This window comes from Pleurodeles waltl, chromosome 2_2, assembly GCF_031143425.1.
Source record: "Pleurodeles waltl isolate 20211129_DDA chromosome 2_2, aPleWal1.hap1.20221129, whole genome shotgun sequence".
Taxonomy (NCBI): domain Eukaryota; kingdom Metazoa; phylum Chordata; class Amphibia; order Caudata; family Salamandridae; genus Pleurodeles; species Pleurodeles waltl.
Genome location: NC_090439.1, coordinates 154696503 through 154710933, shown reverse-complemented (window position 1 = coordinate 154710933; position 14431 = coordinate 154696503). Strand labels below are relative to the sequence as shown.

The 14431-nt window shown below is 42.3% G+C and overlaps 1 protein-coding gene across 19 annotated transcripts in view; it reads right to left on the bottom strand.

Moving 5' to 3' along the window:
* Positions 1–14431, bottom strand: part of LOC138280823 (poly(rC)-binding protein 3-like) — a 2739176-nt gene that overhangs the window by 343737 nt on the left and 2381008 nt on the right. For 5 of the 19 annotated variants that reach the window (XM_069219526.1, XM_069219531.1, XM_069219539.1 and 2 more), the window contains exon 1: positions 989–1120. The exons of the other annotated variants lie outside the window; for them this stretch is intronic. The gene's annotated coding sequence lies outside the window, so the exon portion shown is untranslated. Of the gene's footprint in view, positions 1–988; positions 1121–14431 lie in introns of those variants that run through there. 19 annotated transcript variants of the gene reach the window in all.

Below are 14431 nucleotides of genomic sequence, written 5' to 3'. Positions count from 1 at the left end.
GAGCGTGCTTGGTTTACCCGTTATCTTGCTTGTAAGAAACCACACCTATAGTGTAAGAATGACTACATATTTTAATATGAAAATTGTTTTATAGCGACATGGTACCAAATCCTCTCAGAACTGAAGATATACGAGAAATGAAAGAGCAGAATGCAATGGATCCAAACGGTGCCCAGCAGACAAACGACAGGTGGGACGCTGGGCTGCTGGGGCTGTGGGACGGGCTCAATCCTTCTGCTGCTCCCGCCATACAATAGAGGAGCGGCACGGCCAGTGACATGCTCTTACACTGACTGGCCTCTCAGCGAGCGGGGCTCATTAATTCAAGAGATGCAGGGAACTCCGGCGCTGAGCAGCGGTTCCCGGTTTGCCGCACCTTTTCCAAAACGGGACCCGACCCCTACGTGGGTTGCACACAGAAGGAATGGGGCAAACAATACAAGAAAATTCTCGTTGGATGGGATGTACTGATTGCACCATGCTAGCAGGATTGCACAGGATTGTAGGGCAATCAGTCAGTGCCGAGGGCTGGTCGCAAAGGCCGTGTGGGGCTGTTTTTTGTGCCACACTTCCTCAGCCCGGAGGTGCTACGCTGCATTTGTTTGCTTGAGAAGCAGTTGTCTAACAAGACATCAATTCTCCAGTTCTGGGACCAGGAACTGAAAACCGCGGGTTCTGATTATGAATTCGTCACTTCAGTGCACTGTCAGACGGGTCTTGGGAAAATCATGGAAACAGCCAGTGTCCCGTTTCCGTTAACTGCTAAACCCAGGAGCGCATAGCAGCATGACGTAACACGGGCCTGTATCTCACACCGGGGTGGGGCAGAATTCAGAGGTAGCAATCCACGTTCTAACCTGCTTTCTCCCCCAAGATCTGTCCCTCAAACGGCCTCGCACCCCTCTAAATAAGGCAGAAAAGACGGAAGCCGGGACAAGGCGCTGGCCACCTGTCCCAGCACAGACATTGGCCTTTCTGGCGCACTGACCTGCTGAGGAGCTCCCAAGCACGGCACATCCAGTCCCGAGTAGTTCCCCACGCCGTTTCCCTCTGCAGAGTAGCTGGAGTGAGCGCCGTCCCTCAGTGCGCAGCCAAACCCCCTGTGTGGACAGATGGCCCGGGTCCTGAGCCCTGCTGGAATGAAGCAGAGGCTCTGCCCCCTCCCTCCCTCGCTCTCCTCGCTTAGCCCCTGGCAGATAAGCCTGAGTCAGACAGAGTGAGCTCACAACCCCCCGGCCCCGACCCCCACCCTCTGCCAATCATTTCAATTAGTGCCACATGAGAGGAACTTCTGCTCAAAATCTGCCTAAGAATGGGCCAGAGGTCAGACCAATCCCCTTCACCCCACAATGACCAGTAACTGCTATAAATAAACAAACAAAGGCTCTGACAAGGCCGGCCCATGACACAAATGCTGAGGCTGTGCTCCGAATTATTATAATTTGGAGTGGGTGCTCACCCTTTCTGTAATGTATTTTGATGTATAGCTAAGGGAACCTCTTGTATATGGTTACAAAACACAGCACACTATGCGGTCTTTGATCAGGATGAGAATAATATACACTTCCAAATAATAATTCAGAAGTCGGAGCATTTTGCTTTATACTTCTTCTTCTTATCATCTATTCTTATCTTGTGCTATTTTCGCCCTGATTCGCGAAACGCTTAAAATATCCTTAATACTAGATATTTAAAAAAATAGCAAAATATTTATCCGCCACGTTTTAGGATTTACTATGTTTGCTAAGGAATGTACAGTTGGGACATTTTGGCATTAAAAAACACGGTGGGAGTGGGACAAGTGGTGGGCTCCTCATAAATGCATAACCAACAAGCATTGACAATGCCAATAGGCCTGGTTTTCAATTAATGTTGTACGGCACTGTGAAACATTACAAATTATTTACATGGGAATGGATATATTTTTTTTAAACAGCAAAAAGCTTAATTCGGTGTAGGCCAGGCATAAACTTCAATGTAGGTAAATTACTGTCCCCTCCGTCTGTGTTACTGTACTGTCGGGCCAGACCATAAAAAGGACAAAATATTTTGTAACTATATTGTTGGACTTTGACCTACTGGTAACTGCATATAAAAGAAAAGCATGCACCGTAAATGAAAAACAAAAGCAAGTCAAAATGATCTTCACAGTGCTGAAGCCCACCCCCCTTTGAATTCAATCTCAGGCAACTCGGATTCAGCAACGGTTAGCACGAGTTTGTGGGATGTTCACAAGAGCATATTTTATTCAGAGGGACTGTGAGGGGCAGTGTAAGCTTGAGATTTTCGTACTATCACTGTGGAGTACCCAACTAAAAAATAAAGGTGTTAAAAATGGTGAGGAGGTAGGAGAGTTGGAGTGCTGGAAGGGTAATAGGAGGAGAGAAGGCTCGGGGAACTTGGGATATCAGTGATAGAAAGGCATTTTTATGAAAAATAAAAAATATTCATTGAGATCTTCAGATCCATCCAAATAGTGTTGTGTCTATTTTGTCAAAAGAAGTGCAAGACGATGAGTTGAACACATGCCAACAAAATTGTTCCACCTGCAGTTAGAAGCTCTGGGTTCAATGGAATATATCAGGGTGATGAGTGTCTACTGTACTCATCTGTATGTGCAAACTCCACCTCCCAGGTGCCAATGTCAGCTGGCTAACATGGGCTGATGCACTTGGATATGTGTATGTTTGTGTGCAACTTTGAGGAGGTAGAGTAAGGAGGGTGGAAAACTGCTGAAACAATTGGAGGTGTAGCCAGAGACACCTTAGGCACAGAGGTGGGAGAGGAACAGTCAAAAGAGACTGGTATGACATTGAGGCTGGTGTGAGTGTGTGAGTGAGTGGCTATATATGTAGTTTTGGTAGCATCAATATTGCAGATCTGTATTTAATTATTAAAAGTATCTCCCTACTCCTTAAGTATTCCTTACAGTACCATCTGTTCTTGCATATGAGCCCTAATAATTGATCAAGAACAGTATGTGTGTGGGTGTGTCAGGGAGTTACAAGAAAGGTGGTGTAGAAGGAATGACAGAAGTTAATTTATGTGATATTTCTGCCTAGTTTATGTGAGGTGGAAACATCATCAAATGTATATGAGGAAGAAAAATAGTAGAAAGCACAGAGTTCATGGGCAGTAGGAGGTAATGTTGACAAAACACAGGCATATTAAGTATTCAGCGATCTCCTGCATTTTAGTTGTTTCTAGCTTTTTATGACCTCTCCATTACAATTATTAGTTTGCTGACAATCCATATCTACAGGAAGTGTAAATTGATGCTATGGACAAATAACAGTGTCCTATTGCACTTTGGGTCACTTTTTCCTGTACTCAAACCAATTACCCAAAAGAGCATCTCTGTGGTCCCAGGTGTCATAGTTCAGATTAAGGCTAGACCAGCAGCCGCACACTTACACCAAAACCCACAAGTTATTTAACCTAACAACCTACCTCAAGTAACTCCAGTTGATTGTTCACCAAATCTATTACATTTCTTACTGGTATGTGGTCTGCAAAACCATTGCATTATTAACCTAATTGAGGAAAGTGTGGTGGGCTTCAAGCAAAGAGGCTTCCTGCATCAAAGTTACTAGGAAAGCTTGAACTAACAATTCCCCCAGCCAGAAGGTTTCAAAGAATAACATTATCCCCCAACCTAAGCACATTTCACATCATTCCTCGGGACCACTGAGAACCCATTGACCTCCAAAGAAGCTAAAACAACAAAGTACACCTCATTTCTGTTGTTGTTCAAAGTTTGTAAGCCATGGAAAACACACATGCAGAATTCACACCTGAATACTGACACCACCTTCTGGATAACAGATAACGGGTTCATGTGTCAGTAGTGGGGAAGTGGCAAGTAGCCTTCATCTTCAAAGACTACCTCTCATGCAAGATCCATGCCAATCTCGTTTACAAATCTTTTGAACAACTTTGGCTCTTAGCTTCGCATTCCAGTTACTTTCTTCATCCGTTCATCATTCGTTCACCAATAAGTCCCAGCCAAAAAAAGTTCTGATCTTCTTTTAATTGACGTTATTAAACTCAATCAACATCTTCTGATGCTATGAAACGGGTGGAAGGGTAACTTTCAGAGATTGCTACATCTAGGTAGATGACAGTTGTTTCCCACAAATCCTCACAAATGAGATGGGTATTCCAACTTGCCAACAGAGTGGAACATTGCAAAAGGCCCCAGCAGATTTTTGTGGGCACTCCACACCCATCGAATTCCCTTCAGTAATGGGTTAGCTTTGAAATCCCACCTGCAGTATTCTGCCCAGCCTCTACCAGTGAGAAACCAAGGTAACCTTCAACCAGCCATCTCTCTCTTTAAGTATTCCCAATGACCAACTTTACAGGGGTCCCCAAACCGTTCAGAGTGGCTCCATTCCACATTCAATGAATATCTGTGAGATATGGGAGGCTGAGGGGCCCTCCTTCACATTCTGAAAAAGTGGGTTCTCCTCCCAAGGAATTTCTGAAAACAGTGTGGAAAAAATTGAATTTTAGAATATTTTTTTTTCATATACTGCATTTTGCCCACTTTCTTTTCATCTTACTCCACCTTTCTTCTGTTTTCTGATCCTTTCAGTACTTCTCCTCCATCTGCTAGCCATAACATCTTTTTGAGTTTTTTTCTCACTCTTTTTTCTGATATGTCCTTCTTACTGCCACTCTCTAAGTGCTTATTTTGGAAAAAGAGAAATACTTACTGCCACAAGCTCTGAAAGGGTACCGTGAAAGGGCAGGCACCCGCTAAATATTCCAGTATTTTTATTTTCCATTTGAGGTTGAGCAGAGACTGGGGTATGTTAAGATGACAGTGTATATAATCAATTGATATATGTGGTGATTATGAGACTGGATTGCTTTACCAGGATATGATGTGGAGTGAAGGAATAATAAATAGTTGGGACCAGACATGTGTTAACGTTGCGTGTGACAATCACATATCCACAGAGATTTGGGAAAATTTGCCCAGCATCAGATAATTATTTGGCAAAGTGTTGAAGCCCAAGATTACAGTCCGTCTTCCTGCATTTCATGAAGAAGTTAGAGACTGGACCACATCTCATTCCTTTATAGAATGCATTGAGCTAAAACTGGCTAGAGCCCATATAAAATTGTTAGCATGCTACATGTCTCATGAAATTGCTATTTAGTTCAAATGCACTGGTGAAAAATAATTTCCTATGATGTATATTTCCCGAAGTCTTCTGAATTTTGAAAGTGCAGGTTTAAAGTGCAACACCCATTATAAAAACATTTAGATTTTCAGATCGTGTTAGCCAATACTTCTTATTTTTATTAAAAATATACAATACATGCTTATTTACAGGAACTTTCAGTGAGAGCTTTTCATCAACTGATCTTCTGTAGTGCCATTTTGCTTCCACCCACCACAGCATGCAGAATAGGGCAGGGGGTCAGGCTACTTTGATCATTAGTTGACTTGACTGTGAGCGATGGGATTCTGCCCTTGCAACATGGCCACATCCATACAATACGTTGCCCCTTCAGTGCCAGGGACTACTGGTGTAATATGTGCTTTTACATTATATATATCAGTCAACACATTTAGATACGATGCATGTCTCATACAAAAAACGCCTCATTTAAAAAACATTAAACAAACATAACAAGCAAAGCCAAAACGTCACTGTCCAACTACAGGCCTATTGGCTATGCAAATGCTTGTTTAAATTTCTTTCAGGTGGGATGAAAGCCCTCCTTTTACATTACTATTAACAATCTGAAGTTAAAATGATGGTCAGTCAAAGAGAAGTTATGTTCTAAACATTTATTAAGCACACAATTCGTCGAAAAGGTAAAAGGCGCTACAGGCCTAGGGAACCTGGAAGGAGAACATAGCACAATCCATTCAAAAGAAAGGAAGCCGATTACTAGGAAAATAGCCAGGACTTCAATGTTTTTATGAAAGACGAAAAGTCTTCCATTTTTCATAGGGGTTCTGGGAGCTGGTTCCATAGTTGCTCAGCTTTGACTGAAAAGGCTCGTCGTTCCACTCTTGATTTCTTAAGCTTAGGAACATATGGTTGGAAAGCTGATGAGGAGTGAAGATTCCTTCTCGGGACATATCTAGAAAAGCAATTTTGCAGAGTTTGGCCCCAGCCCGGGTAAGGCTTTAAAGACCAGATATAAAGATTTAAAAGCTATTCTCTGCTTGATCAGCAGCCACTAGAGCTCCTTTAAGCCAGCTGAAGCGATTCAAGGCCAGCTTGGCCGCAGCAGTTTGTACTCTGTATAGTCTTTCTATTAAATATTCAGGGGCCCCCAGCCGGAGAGAATTGCAATAATCAAGCCTGCTCAGGATCACACTGAGGATGATGAGAGGTTTTGCACTGGCTGAGAGCAGAAGAAGCAGTTTCCGCAAACCCCACAGGAGCGAATAGCAAGCTCCAACTACTTTTCTAGTGTGGGCTACAAGGGACAGTGTATTATCAAAAGTGACTCCTAGATTGCAGACTGTATCAGAGGACTTTAGTACATCCTTCACCAGAAGGGGCCAGAAATTTACAGATAGATTCATGGGGACTTTGTTGGCCGAGCAACATAAAAAATCAGTTTTATCCCCATTGAATTTAAGAGAGTTGCAGTTCAGCCATTCTGCAATATCCTTCACACACCTGTGCAAGACCTTTACTACAGGCTGATGGTCACTGACAGAATCAGCTGAGTATTGTCAGCCTAGTTGACTATTCTTAGACCATGACATTTAATAAGAGTGATAAGGGGCCTCAAATAGAGGTTGAACAGAATGGAATGGGGCTCAGGGTGGAACCCCGGGGGACGCCATTTTCCACCTTCCTAAAGGTCGACCTGCAATGTGGAACAGCAGCTGCTTGGCTGCAATAAGATAAATAGGAGTGCAGGTATCCTAAGGCTGTTCCACCAACTCCCGCCGATGCAAGTCTGTTAATCAGGGTGCTGTGGTTGACTGAAGATTGGCCGCAATCGACTATCATCATTAATTCATTCAAGGCTAGGAGTAGGGCTGCCTCAGTTCCATGTCCAGTTCCAAAGCCAAACTGTTCCTGTTCTAACAGCTCATGTTGCTCAAGGAAATTAGAGAGCTTTTTGCGAACGTGTCGCTCCAGAAGTTTAATATGAAAAGGCAACAGATATATTGGCCGATAGTTACAGGGAGCCTGCAGATCCAGGGAGAGTTTCTTCAAGATAAGGAAAACAATGGCTCTTTTCCATGCTGATGGTACTAGACAAAGTTTAAGGATTGATTACAGATCTATTGTAATGGAGGAAACACTTACCCCACTAGACTTTTTCAAATCTTGTGAGGTAAAGTGTCAAGCGGGGAGCCAGATGAAATAGACCTAGCCACAGATAGAAAGCAGTTCTCCGTCATAGCCTCAAAACAATCCAGATTACCTCATGGCTCGTCGTGACTGTGTGAATTACTAGTAAAGTGTAAAGTAAGATCCACCTTCTACCCATTCTCTAGGCACTACATACCTGAAGAGAAATACCTGGGATGTGAGGCATCCCTACTATCTGTTAGAGTACTAGCAATCCTTTCTTCAAAGAACACAGCAAGGTTATCACATAATTCTTGGGAGGGAATAATATCCCTTTTCAGGCATTCTGGATTAGATGCCTCCTACACAATTTCAAAAATCTTCTTAGTGTTATTGGGAGCAGTTAAAATTTCAGTGGAAAATAAATCTGCTTTAGCTTTGTTAATTTCCTTTTTATACTTGTTTAAGGAGGAGCAAATATGCAGCTTATCCTCCTCTTTACAGGAGCTTTTCCATTTTCTCTCTCGTTGTCTACAAACTTGCTTCAAATTTTTTAATGAGGGGGGTATACCAAGGCGACGATTGACACCTCCTTTTTTTCGACCCTTGTAAACCAATAGCCAGTTTTATTGGTAAATAAGTAGTAATCCAAGAAACAAAAACACTAAGCCCATTAGAGATTTGAACTGAATTGCCACACATTCTCTTCACTAGACTGGGTTTTCTAAACTTTGACAAACCATTTCTTAGCAGCAATGGACCTTTAATACAGACCATTCTCCTACATGTATGACCATAATATTCTTGTGCCTTAGATTACTAACAATTCATCTCTAACTTTAGTCCTACTGACTTCATCACTTGCAGCGTTCATCTTCTCAGATTAAGCATGCACATCAATATATGCATCAAGAACATCAGACATCCACACAGGAGATGGACATGACCTCACACTCCTTCCTCTCATTATTCCAAAAGGAATTTATCCTGTAACGGAGTGCTGAGTAGTGACCTACGCCCATATGGTGTCCGTGATGGCCTCCATGCTATCAACATGAGACTTCAATGCACTTTGAATGCACTCCACCAAGACATTGCTAAAACCTTTCCACTTTGCCATTAAACTGTGAACAATGCAATTGAGTAAGAGCGTGGCTGATTTAATTTTTCTTTAAAAAAAACTCTTGCATAGTTTCATAGGTGAATTGTACACCATTGTCTGATAGTACTTCAGCTGGGGTGCCCTCGCTGGAAAACACTTCTTTAAAGAATTTGAAAACACTTGCATTATTGAGCTCAGCAACACCCTTCACTTCCACTCATCTTGACAAGTGTTCAGTCATAACAATCAGATACTTCATGTACACTGGCAATATATGAAAAGGACCCAAAAAATAATTTGACACTTTTTTCCATAGTTTTTCAGGACGCTGAGACACTCTCTGTTCTGGAACTGAAGTGACAAACGTTTATCACTCAGACGACTTTGATAACACCCACGCACAACATTTTCATCTTCATGATCCATGCCTGGCCACCAATACATGCTCCTCACATGCCTTTTAGTAGCAGTCATACGTAAGTGCCCTGCATGCGCTGTTTCAATAATTCCTCACCCCTAGCATGCAGGAGGAACTAATTTGGCTCCTCTGACCAAGTTGCCGCTTTGCAATGACAACTCACCCACAATTTTCCAGAATGGTTGCAAACTCATTTTCACGCTCTTTTCTCTAGGCCAACACTTCAAGATGAAACCCATGATCTCTTGTAGATCACCTTCGCCAGTCACTGCATTATGCCACTCTTCATTGGTTTTCATACATGATATGATCCTCTACCTTCGAGATCATGCACCCTTCAACCTCCACAGAATCCTCCTGTTACCAATAGGTAGCCTTGATAAACAGCCTGCTTTGCATTATTTTCCTGCGGGAACGTAAAACACGTAAAAATTGAATTCTAACAATTTTATTGGAAAGTATGACCAATCTAGCTGTGGACTTCTTTATTTTGAGACCTTTGAGAATGTCTACTAATGGTTTTCAGTCTATTTGTAAATAAAATAACCTATCCCATAAACATGGTTTACATTTTTTAACTCCCCAAGTACATTCCAGCATCCCTTTCTCAATGGCCGAGTACCTGATTTCAACCTCCGTCAACCTTCGTTAAGTGAAGCCTAAAGTGGCCTCTTTGACTCAATCCCACTGGGAAAATGCAGCTCCTAGCTCATACATACTAGTATCCACAGTGATAATGTTCTACATCCTTCTACATATGGCTGTACGGTCGGAGCAGATACAATGCTTACCTTGTTGAAGTCAACATTTTGTTGACACACAGAAGATCAGATCAAATCTGAATTTAAAAGATTTCTGAAATATTCAGTCGTAGCAGAATAATTATGCATGAATTTAGAATAAAATGTGCACATCCCCAAAAAGGGACTATGTTTTTTCTCCTGTCCTTGGGATAAGAAGCTCTAACAATTCCATTCATCAGTCCTGGTTTGGGGTTGACCCCTTTAGTTGACAGAATATGACAAAGATACTTTACTTCGGTGTTTGCAAATACACGCATATTTTCTTAGAGTAACACCATTGCTGCATAATGGATTCAAGACAAGTCTTAACGTAACATCATGGTCTTCCAAAGAATTAGCGAATACCAAAATGTCATCTTGAAACAACAGCATTTGTTATTTCATGAAGTCATGTACATAAATATAAATCTTCTACTATAAAGTGTGCAAGTTACTGTTAGTACTTGTCTTGTTGTACCACTTACTTGCAGTAGGTGGTGCTGTTGGCCAAATAACTGGAAATTGCTAGCCACGTGATCTGACGTCCGTAATCAGAACTTTAGTGCCACTAAGGGAGGCAGATAGGAACCACTGAAAAAAAGATCCGCTGAATCAACAGGTTCAGAGAGCAAGGCAGTCCTCAAGCAACAGGGAAGTCCTCTGGTAACAGCAGGGCAATCCTTTGAGGGACACAGCAGTCCTTCTTCTGTAATGCCCATAGGTCCACTAGTGTTCTGATGAGTAGTCCATTTTTTATTCCTGGTGCTATCCTTTGAAGTGGGGGTGGATTACCTTTACTACTCCCACTTCTGGCTCTGGAAAGTTCTTCCCTTCCTCTGTCAAGGCTCCAAGAATTCTGGGGAGACAAAAGACTAGTGCCAGGTTCCTGTGTGTGTGCTGGTGTTTCCACCACTAGCCCGTTGAAGTGTTAGTAGGGCAAGGCACAACTCCACCCCAGCCACACTGGAAGAATGGCCCATCCTGTCCACATCTAGTCACCTTTGTGTCACTCTCTGGGAGAATGCACAAACCCCAACAGCAGAACCATTCGCAGTCATGTGACCCAGGAAACTGACTGAAGGCACAAATGGTTAGGACAGGAAAATGCCAACTTTGTAAAAGTGACCATTTTTAGAATTGTCACCTAAAATCTAACTTTACCATTAAAGAGGATATCACATTACAATTCATTTGAGTGTAAACACCATATTTCTATCTGCTTTGAATCAAAAGTTATCACTTATTAAATGCAATAAGGTAACCCAGTGTTAGTCAATGAGCGAGATAGGCCTTGCAGTAGTAAAAAACTACTTTAGGGCCTTCCTAGAGGGGGAGTTTGAGTATTAAAAAGGAAGGTTTAGTCCTTGTAAAAGGTTATTTTGTCACCTCAAAATTGCAGTTTAAAACCGCACCACAGGCTACAGTGGCAGGCCAGATAGAGATCCTTTTTTGAATCACCTGGGACTCCCTCAGATCACACCAGATGCATACAAGTCATTGGAGGCTCCGCTGATTCCAGGGGAATTGTGTTACGCCATAAAAGAGATTCCACATAATAAAACACGGGGCATAGATGGCTTGCCCATTGAATTTGACTTCACTTTTGCCTCCGGGCTGATACCAAAGCTTGCGAAGTTATACAACGCATCCCTGGAAGTAGGAACATTACCTCCAACCACTAAACAAGCTCTAGTTACCTCATTCTTAAACCTGGCTGGTCCCTCATTGAGCTGTCTTTATACAGACCATTCTCTCTCCTAATGACTGAATATAAAATCCTTAGCGAAATATTGACCCACAGACAACTTCCCCTGCTTTCAAAGCTAGTGCATATGAATCAATGCGGTTTTGTTCCAAACCGCAGTAAATCTCTTAATATTCAACGCCTCTATCAGGTGATGAAAAGAGCACATGATATCTTCCCAGATGCCACCTTCATATCCCTAGACCTCCAGCAGGCACTCATAATTTCACAGAATTCACAATAGAGGCTCTAGGCAGGGGTGCCCATTGTCACCACTGTTATTTGTATTGGCCATGGAACGCTTAGCGTAAAAACGACAGCAAGAGCGATGGACTGGTGCATCCAAAGTGATCCCTAGACACATGCAATCTCCTTATATGCAGATGACACGTTAGTTTATGTCTGAAAACTTCAACTAGATCTTAAGCCTGTCACTGCCCTCCTGCAGTCATTTGAAACCTTATCTGGCCTACAGGTTAATCTTGGCAAATCTTATGCCTTTTCCTTTTTAGGATGCTATCTCACAAGACACGATCGACATGGGGGAACAGACCATACCGGCTACCTAAGGCACATTTCACTATTTAGGTATCCAGGTATATAGGTCCTCTGGAGTCCTAATAGGATCAGTCTTAAGGCTATTTGGCACCCTGAGTGCAGGTAAAGTTCTGGGTCACCCTGCCCCTTCAGTGCAGGGTTGCCTTGCCCTTTCAAAAATGGTAATGTTGCCCAAATTACTTTATTATTTTGTTAATCCTCTGGTAATCCCATGTGGGGTTTTTAAAAATCCAGGCTCTCTCCTAGTTGACCTCATCTGGAGCTCTGGTAGAAGGTGCGTTAGCCTTCAGAAGCTACTACTGTTGGACAGTGGGGGCTTGGGAGCCCCCGATTTTTGGTCTTATTGCTTTGTAGCCCAACTGCAATGGCTTTTTTATTGGCTGGCTAGAATATAACTGCAAGAGATAGATAACACACACTTGTTGCTGTGTGCAGGCCATTTGTACAGCCTACTGTTTCTGGGGGGGTCATACTCCCCCTACTCTTCCCCTACTTCAATGCAATGCCCTACATGCTCCACATGTGACATCACACCTTATACACCAAATATACTTCTATGTGGTATACCTACTCCACTAGGCCGGTTCACATCGGCGAGACTAGCACCCTGTGAGGAGGTTGGGGTTACAACCGTTGGTGATCTATTTGGGGGTGGCATGCTCTTATCACATTAGTACTTTACATAACTCCATGGGGTACCAGGGACCCTTTTCATTACACATGCTCACATCATACACTATATTCATCTGCACTGGTCATTGGTGCAGAACGAACTACACTTGCATTTTTTCAAGCAGTACTCAACATGGGGACTGGTAGGCATTTAGTTAAATGGCTCTACAGAAGCATACGCTCCCACTTGTTGTGTACTCCACAACAAGAAATGGAAATTCTTGTTGTAATATCAATGCGTAATACCCCGAAATATGAGGTCCAAATTTATTCAGTTCTCGTTGCTGCATAGGGCATACCTTATGAAATTTGAAATTACAGAGGATATTCCCTACCCACCCCTTCTCATGGCCTCATTGTCATATGGATGGCGCAGGTCTTCTGCACATGTTTTGGTCCTGGCCTATGCTGCTGTCTTATTGGGGTGACATCAGGGAAGCCCTTGTCTCCCTTGCATGGCATCCTTATTGGGAAGCTTGGAACACTGCATGCTGGGACTCTACCCTAGACCCAAAACATTAAAAACGGAAAGACAATTTGTAGACCTAGCACTTCTTCTGACCAAGCGGCAGATAACACGTCATTAGAAATCCTCCTCCACACCTTTAGTGAACAGATGGCGGAGGGTGGTCTGGCATTGGGATCAGCTGAGGGCTCTTCATTCCATAGAGAGGAATAACCGGAGGCTCAAAAAAAAAAAACGACCCATTGCCATGGAGTGGAATGCCATGCTAGAAAGCTTTAAAGCTCAGGGAGAAGACACTGACTAATCCTATGTGGCGGGATGTTAACGGTATTGGTCGACTCTACTATTGCAGAGGTTCCTCCCTCCCCTTTTTGAATGGTGCACACAGGGTAGATATTCTGTCAGTTAACAATGGGATCTTCTCTATTCATTGTTCCTTTCTTTCCTCTTTTTCCAAATTGCAAAGTGCTGGGTAACATGGCAAACACGTTTTGCTTGGGAGGGTGGAGAAGGGATGGTTTGTTTTACAGATCTGTATTACCTTATGTGTATTGTTATCTGCACCATCATGTTCCATAATTGTGGAAGTGAAATATCCACCTGATCCTGTACTGACTAAGTTGTGTATATCTTAACTACACTTCTGATGTACATTACACCTGTTGCTTTCTGGTTGGATCTATATGACAACCTTGTACATGTTTATTTTTGATAATTTAATGAAATATGTTTTAGAAAAGGGTAACAAAAGCTGACTGAATGAAATCGTGGTTGGGGAACAGCTATCCGTTTTGATTTAAAATTCATGTAGTGATCAAGGGGGTGTGAACCACTTTGATTTTCATAGAAACACTACGTCAACAGATTATTTTTCATTAAGATTTTTGTATGGACTTTATGAAAATAGCAAATGGTCTATGTGCCTGAAGATCATGCATATGTACGAGGTTTTTTTAGCAAATGAATTGTACTTTCAAGTGTGTACATGTGGGATATATTGTTTATTATAGAATAAATGATAATTCTTTTAAATATAGTGAGACAGAGATTGTGGTTTTTCTATAACATTGTTATATATTGCCCAAAATGTGTACTCATTTAGTAAGGGTGTTGTTGTGTTCAGTGTAGCATCATAGAGACTAGTAAGCACAAAGGGGAAATTGTTTTTGTTTAGTTGTAAAACTACCCTGTCCCATTTTGGCAATTAAGGGCGACTCTTCGTTTGTTTGGAGCTAATTAGGTGGAAAAAAACAGCGAACCAGGAAAGTTGAAGGCAAAACGTTCGGAGAAGACCACGCCAAGGATGTCAGATCTTACACTGATGATATACCAAAAAACTCCTCACAGCAGGATGTATGACATTACCACACATTTTATTTATTTATGCATTTTTTTTTTTTTTAATTCCT